The following is a 10414-nucleotide window of genomic DNA, read 5'->3' on the forward strand; positions in this document are numbered from 1 at the left end:
CACTGATTCTGTGTTGGGAAATGTCTTGTACTTAGGAAAACCACTGTCACCTCAACTTTTCTGTCAAAACGAAACCCTCTTTTCCTATTTCAATATACTTTGGAGCCACAGAAAACATAACATATCTCCTTAGACTATCCAACCTAGTACCGTGACTCCTTTCTATCTCCTTGAAAAGTCTCAAATGCAAATACACACTGTTAAAATCGGGTTATCATTAGAGATCTTTATGCTACTGCATTACAAATCATGACAGTCATGTTTTCCTAAGATTTCTGAAAGACAAAACAGGCTTTATAGTATCACTCATGCCTTCTTTAATAATAAACCAAATATTCACATGAAATCTTTAACCTCACAACATTGCACAAGGTTTAAAAGAAATTGTTTTATTATCCCATTTTTAGCTCAAGAAAATACTGTGTTGATCTAACCTTGTTAGTGAGAGTTGGGATTATTTTATTTGTTTGTTATCTCTATGGGAATCTGGCTCTGTTGGGCAAAGCCATTCAAAAATCAAAGTGATTGACTGAATACAAACAACTCCCTTGTTCTTAGTGGATCATAGAAACATGGGGAGAAACACTGGTTAGTGCACCTCTGCTACGAAAACAGCCACAGGCAGAGCAAAACACTGAATATATTGAAATCTCAAAATGATATCTATAATAATCTCAGCCAACCTGCATCTCCTGTAGAATATACAGGTGCTGAGGTAGAAGGAGTAGAAGTCATCCAGTGGAAAAGTGGAGTGTATAGATGTAATTAAATGTGTATCTGTGCAGGGCACCGATGTGAAAACACCTTGAACTCAGCTAGAGCGTTAAAACTGGTGAGAACACATGTCAAATCTGTATTATTCTTTTTATCATTCTTCAACAACAGACAAGTAGCCTATACTGCACTCAGGCTTCCATTGGTAACCATGCTAACCCCTTATTGGGTTCAGATTTGCCCTGTTTCCAGTTGTAAATATTAGACGTTTGATATGATCATGACAGCTCTGACGGCTATTTCACAGAACCGTGCAAAATTTCCACAATCTTGAAAATCTCTAGGGTTAAAGTCAGCCTGCAGCCTCTTGTAGTATTGCATGTTCTGAGCTTGATAAATGGTTGTTGACAGATTGGCTAATTTGTGACTGATGACCCTTCAAACCGACTGGGAAGTATAGATCAAAATAAATGGGCTGGTGCCAGACAATAGGCTTAGTATCTTTTATATAAAGACATTCCTGGGCCCGGTTGTAAACACAGTTAATTAAGGCTGAACATTTTCCACCCAACCACCTGATTAAGAACATAAAGAAATACCTAATCCCTGCTGCTAATTAACCTCCTGACATCAAATAACACTCACGCATGAAATGGACTCCAGTTAATTTGGATTTAAACCTGATGAGCAGACTGATAAAAAGATAGGTCTTTGTTTAAACCCATTGCCTTTTAGGGTCTGGCTTTTAATAATTGTGTTCTGCTCTGTGTTGAACGGCACGGAGCAGTAAAGCAGGGCAGTGTTTGTGTTTTCTTTAAGCCAGAGGACTTCCAGCACGGTCCCACCAGACATGAATGTAGCTGCCAGCCTCGAGGTTTAAACAGTGGACTGACATACTTAACCTCATCACTCACTGCACACTTTCTCTCATTTGCATAGGATACTTAAAGGTGGGGTACGATAATACAGTTGCAGCCAAATGGGCAACAATAATTTATGATGATCCCTGATGATGTTTATATCAAATACACACACTCTCTACCGCTTTGAGGATTTATTATGGTGCACACGATGAATCGAGAACATATGGTAGTGCTTAACTGCCAAGTGTTTTTTTTCCCCCTACAGCTCACTATCCTCACAGTTCTATGAAGAGTGGTGAGATTGCTAACATTGAATAGGGATGTTAGCACAAAGGTACGCAGTCACACAGGAGAGTGATTTGTGTGCTTTTCTCAGCTCAAGCTCGTAAATTTCCCTCATTGTCATTCTCATTTTATTTGTATTCAGTACACTCCAAAAGTGCAGCTCAAATATTTCAGCTGAAAAATATCCATTTAACATTCCACACTGAAACTTTCACATAAAACTCCGCTATGATTCCTGGAAACTTTCTCAGCAGAAAAACAGACAGGATTTCAGTGGTTTCTGTAACCTCCTGGTCATGGGAACAAAAGCTTTGTTGGTTTTCATTATAATCAAGACGCAGCTGGGATGCCAGGTGAGTCAAGGCACTGCAATTAACAACTTTTTGTTATACAAAACAAGCAGTCTACTCTAGATCCTGGGACCAGTACTGAAAACCACAGCTCTGAGCTCCCTCACTCAACTTAATTCCACTGAAACCTTCATGTTTACAACAATTAAAATAAAGGATTCAGTGTACACTGCAGCCTGCTCCCAAAGTAACTGTATCGTCAGTCATATCGAGAACATCTCCTGTCAAACAAAGTGCTAATGTATTTAGCTCACATTAGCTTGGAATGCAACAGAGCGCATGCTGAGCATTTCACACAATGTCACATGATTAATCGTTGTTTTTTTTTATGTGTCCTTTTTGGCTGCATGGTCCCCAGTTAAATCCTTGTTTCTGTCATCATTAGCAAACCTTAATAGACACTTTTGAAAGCAGACATTTTGGCAAGTCATGGCAGGAAAGACACAGGTGCTCCATTTCAGTCAGCTAGTTTCAGGGCCCTGCTATTGTGCATGCTAGCTCACCAGCCTGGCTTGTTAGGACACTTGATGGAACACAATTTGTTTCACCTGAGCTTTTCCTGACATGACAAGTATAAATATCTGCTAGGAAAATGTCTAGAAACTAAGATTTAGTTAATCGATCGCTTTCCGTGGACAATAAAAGCCAATAATGCTGCTTGGTAAGTAGCTTCTGAAGCCTGTTCTCTTTCCCAGGGCATTGAATACTGCCTACATTATGCCTACACCCAACCTAAACCTTACCTCACCCGGGTGCACATTTTTATTTTTTTTAATTAAGTCATCTGCCAGTCAGTGCATTGGAATGGAGATCTAGCAGGAGATAAATCAAATTAGCCACTGATGCAAGCACTCGATGCAAGTCTGAAAGCATTTGAGGGCCTTTCCTGTATAAAATATATTTTATCCTCTACAATTTTGTCTCAAATTACTCACTCTGCACTTCCCTCTCGACATTTACTCCTTGGTCGTGCCAGAAGCTATGATCTTTTTTTTGATAACTGTTTACAAGTGGGTGTCACAGACGGGCGTGAAAGAGCCTCTCCAGCTTCCATTATACAAGCTCTTATCACATACTTTGTGCACCTCATTTGTCTGTGAGCAGTTTGCCAAAAAAAAAAAGTGAAAGTATATCATGTTTGAGTGTCGTGCGTTGAAAGACTGAAAACATGCTTTTGACATTGCTTTGAAATCAAATAAAATTTAGGACCAAAAAGAAATTGAAAAGATAAATTGTGCTTATCTCATACACACACAAAACAAGAATAGTTAATAGTAGGATCGTAAATTAGCCGTGTGTGTGTGTGTGTGTGTGTGTGTGTGTGTGTGTGTGTGTGTGTGTGTGTGTGTGTGTGTGTGTGTGTTCAGTTATTTTCATTCTCATAACTTAATTCAAACCCTAAGCTGAATAGAACAAGTTTTATAATTCAATGAAAAGCTCCACCTAACTTCAACTTGTGCAGAGATCTAATTAGTCACATTAAGTGAAAACACCTGTGGGAACATGCGGAGCCTTAACTGCATTAAACAAAAGATGTATATGTTATATTTGGCCATTTTCATGGAAGACATTTGGACATGTCACAGTAGGACAAGCACAGGTATAAATACTGAAATGAATGATGGCTGAATTCCATTTAGCTGCTTTGATTTCAGGTACTGGTACTGTGCATCCTGGCTCTCTGTCACTCTCACTGGAAAACTTTAGAAGCCCAGAGCCATCGTTAGTGTTATTAATGACACCTGCAAGTCATAGTTTCTGCTGTGAAAAGTTCCCATACTTACGATGGCGTATAAAGAATTTGTAGATTTAAAAAAAAAAGTTTAAAAAATGACATCTAAATGGGATTTTTGGTACAATGACACAGAACTGCCCGTATATGTAACCTTCAGAGTCCAGGCGCTTATAATAATGTTGTGATTCAAAGCTAAAATCCAGAGTATTTCCTTATTGCTAAATCCAATTGCAAAGTATAATTTGATTTGTTCATCCACTGTAGGCATCATAAAGGCAAGTCATACATTTATTTGTTTTTTCTCTCTCACAAATGTATGACTATAATCTCAAAGAATATTTAATAATATTATTTTTTTTACTTGCAATGGCCCTTATAGTACCTCATTGTACATACTACTTATTTACTTTCTACTTATTATTATTTGCATTAAGTCAGAAATCAATATCGTAGATATACAACAATATACACCATAGGACTGGTAATTTGTACTATTCTCCTGGGAATTTCCTCTCGGTAAGTGCTTTTCTTTCCCCTTCAGTTGCAGCAGCTGCAGGCACTACATGTACAGCATGCAACAATACTTGAATAGCCACCAAAATTACACTGTTGTGTCTGAATTCTTGGGGGCCATTCTTCATCTCTGCCCTGGGTTCGTCCAGTCCAGGAGGAGGACTTCTGTCGTAAATCAATGCTCTACCCAACGACAGTGTGGTGAGAGCGGTGGGAGCCAAGTAGTTTGAACTTCACTTCTCCAGCCAGGCGTCTGGAACAAGCCCAGCTACTGAGAAAGCTCTGAACAAGAGGAGTCTACTTCAAGTGGAAAGTATTTTATCCTGCAGTCCCATCTGCTTTCACTTTGATTCCCCATCTAAATAGATAGCGTCTGCAGCGCGTGGACGATTATGTGTTTTACACTGCAATTCACTTCAAAAATATTGATGTTATGGAGATTTTCTCTCATCATCAAGCTGTTCACTGCACAGGGTCTGCTTGGATCTTGAAGTAACACGCTCAGCATCTCATAAAAGTTATGGCTCATAATTGCAAAACTTTTTACTGCCCTTGGGAAACTATTAAGTTTGAAACTTTAAACTCAGACAAGAATGTCATTGATATCCCCAGAAATCGCCTGCTTCTTCCTTTGAGTCCCCTACATCAAAATAGACTTTAGTGTTGCCAGAAAAATAACCCACATGAAGAGGGAAGTTTAATCTCACACATAATGCCGACACGAATAGGGTCTAATGTTGAACATTTTGTGTGTGTGTGTGTGTGTGTGTGTGTGTGTGTGTGTGTGTGTGTGTGTGTGTGTGTGCGTGTGCGTGTGTGTGCGTGTGCGTGTGCGTGTGTGTGTGTGTGTGTGTGCGTGTGCGTGTGCGTGTGTGTGTGTGCGTGTGTCAGTTTTTTCTCAAACCCTGATCCCATTTAATTGCTAACCCTAAGATCAACACGAATACTCGTCTGCTTTTCAACCTGCCGTACTACCTGAAACTCTTTCCTGACTCAGTTTATCTACATTGGACGATCCATATAAAACATAACTAAATAATGCCAAAAGCTACTGTGTGATTTCATTACTCTGCTCCCGAACCACTAGAAATTAGAGATATCTCCAACTGTCTTACAAAATATGTGTTTGTGGATGAACCAGACACATTAGATAGATTTCCAAACCACAGACAGTTTCACTGGTGACTCATGTTTAGCACTGATGGGATATTGAACATGTGGGATGGATGCTACTACTGTACGTATTTAAGAGTGGGTCAGGGTTGATTTTATCATGATGTCTATCTGGCAAGACTAGAAAGAGTAGAAAGTCCGGTGTATTGGTAGCCTGCCGTTCCACCCAAGACCCAGAAGCCACAAGATACAGATGTAGGCAAAATAATGTAATAAAATTATGAATAATGTAACATAATGGAATAAAGATTTACATTTAAAGTTTTGACTGAGCTGAGCTGCTTATTACTATACAGGCTCTGCCTGAACTTTGACCATGTAAAATACTGGTCTGCATGGTCAGTAATTTCAGTCCATCATGAGATCAATGTTGAAATTATTCATGATGTTGTGTAGGTTCAAAAAGAAGAATGATTTTCTTTCATGCATTTTAATTATTATTTGTAGTTATTTTTTCCTTGTGCTGGTTGGGTTGTTTGAGAGAAACGTACCCCATCAACACTGCACACACATTTCAAGACACTGCAATGCAGCATTATTCTGCCGCTGCTTCTACCCTTTGTCTGACCTCTTCTATTTTGTTTAGCTCTTAATTAGATGAATCCGTTTAGTGTGGAGGGCAGTCATTGAAAATGTGTTTGTTAAACTTTAACCTATGTGATCCCTGTTGCTTTGATGGACGGTCCAGATGATTTCATTAAAAGATAACATTGTGAAAAGTACACTGATCAGGGATTTGGGGCGTGCAGAGTTAGAGTTTAACTTCCTAAAGTTGTTAAGGTCCTCAGTGCCTCTCTTGGATTGTGTTGATGAGAAGGTGGTGCTCTGATTTGCAAGTCCGGTTTAAAACTTCAAAGAGTATAGCCTTTAATATTCACAGAGTGGGAGGTGAATCACAATTCTTCCCTCAAAGCCCATGGAAATAAAACGTAATAGGTTCTTCCCTCAGCGAGTTTCTGACCGTTTCCTCGGGTTAGCAACCTCTTTTTTTCGACTAAATTTCCACCGACTGTCAGACACTTTTAATTTAAACTGAATTAATGACACAACTCCTACTCCCAAAGTGACAAGTCATCATTTCATTTCATTGGAATGTCATGGCAGCAGCACATCATCCCAAAAACTTTTCATCGATGACATAGAGCTCCCACGCAAGGTGCTGTTTGGTTCAGTGCTTTGCTCAGGGGTCAGGGTCAGGATTCAACACCAATCCTATGATTAATGGGTAACATGTTGTACCACAACAACCAAATGCAATCAATTCCTTTCATCTGTGAAATGTTTTATCCTTTCCAAAAAGGTTGTTTTATTCAACTGGCTGTCCTCCGCTGCACCACAGGTCAGCATTCAAAAGCTGCTTTTAGGAGAACGCAGACCGAGTGATTCATGAGGACCATAATGAACATAAATCCATTATTAATCCATTATTCATTATCATTAAAATGTCCAATATACTAGCTTATTGCACTTATTGTTCCAGTATCTGTGACCTTTTGAAATGCATCTGCAGTAGTTTCTATGACTACATGTATTACACTACAGATTCCTAATTTCAAACAGATTACATATCACTTTGAACACGGTGAGACACTAGTCAGTGTGTACTGTACCTCATAAAGAAGTGTACAAGCCTCGCAAAACATGGAGTTCAGCTGTTTGTGCAGTGCAGATAGGGTCTTTAGTTGAGCCGTTAACCACGCAGGCACATCTGTGAAGCAGCTTGTACCTTAATGAGTGATGGCGGTGAGTAGGGCTTTGGTAAGGGAACCAGGCTGAAGGGACTCGGAGGTCTGAGCTGATGGTGACAGAGGGGGCAAACAGATCTTAATTAACAAATGTCGCTCAGCTCCACATCTATCACATCTGGCCTGTTGCTGTGAGTTAGAGGGCAAGATGCTGCAGGTGCTGTTCCACTTACTGCATACCAGAGGAATCATGTCCCCTGTGATAAAAAGCAAAAAGAATAACTGTGTAGTACTATGTTCCTTGTGTGATACCTGCTGTTTTTTCAGAAATAATGCAATAACACTGAAGTTGATTGCTTTGTTGAACATCAGTCTGCATTTGACCTATTAGTCTCCAGTATATTTATATGTTATAAACATTTTGTGCAATGCATATTTGAACAATGGTGGTTAGCTTCCAGTGAAAAAGATTTGATCACCATATTTCAGGTTATAAGACAACAGGCGTATTCTTATTCCATGCAATAGACGGACTTTCTGCTCAGGAAGCAGAGCAGGGAAATTCACGAGAGTCTAAACACATTAAAAAATATGTGGGCATGTGAATTTCTACTCGAGAGCTGAAATATTAATGCTCTGGGTGTTTTTTGATGTTGTAAATCTCTCATCACTGTGAGAAATGTTTGAAAACATGCATGAATAGTGGTGTCCATACTAAATAAGATAAATAAAAGCAGATTGCTGGATGTCATTTAGCTCTTACCAGGAGTCACAACTTCCTTGGAAAGCCTCTGCCAAGGAGCTGGAAAAGAGCCTCCAGCCAATTATCAAACCAAGTCAACATAAAAAAAATTAACTCCTTCTCGGTTTCAGAATGCTGTGCTTTTAATCCTACAGTAAGTTAGCTTTTGTCAAGGTTCAAGATCAAGATTTCCTTTACAATTTCCACATATACTTGTATCGTCGTTATAACTTGTTATCATAATGATAACATCTTTAACGAGTCATTGTGAGTGTTTATATTGTACTTGTATATATCGTTATTTTAACAGATCTCTTCGTCTAGCTAGCCGACAGTAATTCATAGTTTGAGAAAATGTCTGAAACTAAAATGAATGAGTTTGCAAAATTGTAGAGAAACGGAAAATTGCATGACAATGTAACTAAACTGTATAAAGAATCTAAACAACTGCCCTTCCGTGCATTTCTTGACCACAGACTCTGTGTGCCTTCCAAAGGTAGCATTCATGAAAACAAAATTAACAACTGCTTTAACACTTCAGTGAAAATGCCAACAAGCCCTAGTGGGATTTCTTAAATTGGCCCCTCGTTTTATTTGCGGCCTCTGACTGGTTTCCCCTCTGATTATGCAGGTGAATTTAAGTGGAAACATTAGAGCAATAGCAAAGCCTGTATTTTCTGGGGGCCCCTGCTCTCACGCCATATGCCCAAGTTTGTGGTGCTCACTGCCACAGAAGTGGTATGTATAGAACAGAAAATCTGCCTTGAAAATGAATGACTCGTACTTTAGAAATGTTTTGTATACACCCTTACTAAATAATACCTTGATGTTTGTCTTTATTTTCCTTTTCGTGTGTTAGGATATTTCCTCAGTTGTTTGGCGCTTCATTTAAATAATAGAAATACTCTTGACAGGTCTGTTTATTCTTAAATGAAAGCCTTCAAAAATAAAGAGGATTGCTGAAAGAAAAATGGTACAAAGAGTCTTTGTGTCAGCATGGATTTATTTAAAAAAAAAAAAACATCTGTCAATCAAAATAAAAGATAAAAATCATTAATGTAATTTAACCCTTTCACCGTGAATTATTTCACACAGAACCAAATACGTTTCACACTTCATTCTATAAAGGAAAAGCACATGAATATTGTCTTGATTATGTGTTGTCTTTTGTGATATTCTACAGTTGACATTGACAACATCCAAGGATCCATTATAATGATGAATTGCTGTTTCTCTGAGAGAGCGTTGATTGAAGTGCCAACTGGGAAAAAGGTTGACAGCCTGTTTGAAATAGCACATTAGAGTCACTATAAAAAATGACTTCCATATGCTCTAGAATGTAAAACTTGAGTGCTGTTTGTAATTCCCATGGAGGACGGATGCAGGCAGCACTGCTTTGCCATGTTTTTTTTTTTTCTGGATTCCTCTTCAATACTCTTGTTTGCTGAGGATGAATTCACCTCCCAACATCTGGAGGCGTGCTTAATGATCATTAAAAACAAGATGAACTATTATCTAAAACGACGGAGGGAGTGGCACGCTGTGGTTTGGGTCTCTTCCCCTCCCAGGCATATGCTGGCTTTGTGACATGCAGTGCCGTTTCAGAGGAGACCCCGCCTGGGACCTTTAAAATTTAATTTGGTCGTGTTCTAAATTTACAGGCGACACTAAATTTGCATTCTATTGTGTGAGAATTCGGTGTCTTACAATTTCTATCCAAGGGTAAGAGTAGAGAGAGTTTGACAACACCTTGCTCTTGGTAAAACTTAAAACTGTCATGAAGCTTAAACATGAGATAATTTGTGATTAAAGTCCGATTTAATGAACCTTAAGTACCAAATTGGTGCTTGCAATCTTGTGAAATGCTGGTAATTAACTGTTGCACATAATTTCCTTTACCTCCACTCCACAAACAACTGCTTTTAAATGCCAAGCCTCAGCACCAGCAGGCTGTTTGTGGCCCATGAATAATGCGGAGGTCAAAGGTACCAGAGCTGAAGGATGTTGAGTCAGGCGCTCTCTTCAAATGGTAAATCAAAACATACCCTTACAATTATTCACTCACCAAATTGGAACTTAAATAGCTCGGCAGCCTGTGAAACATTTATCTTTGAGATGATGTTTAACAGCAACAGCCTCATACCTTTACATGTCCTTGACCTCTGCTCCCATATAGAGATAATAGGCATTGTTACATATACTGTACCCATTATAAAACAGACAAAATTGATTGATTCTATGATACATATTAAGTCGACCAATGGACAAATCAGTCGGTCGGGATGAAGCACTTTCCTTTAACTTCTACAGTCTATTTTGGTGCATCTACCTACACATATCATATCAATGACTGA

This window comes from Eutrigla gurnardus (assembly GCF_963514095.1).
Source record: "Eutrigla gurnardus genome assembly, chromosome: 10".
NCBI classification, from domain to species: Eukaryota; Metazoa; Chordata; class Actinopteri; order Perciformes; family Triglidae; genus Eutrigla; species Eutrigla gurnardus.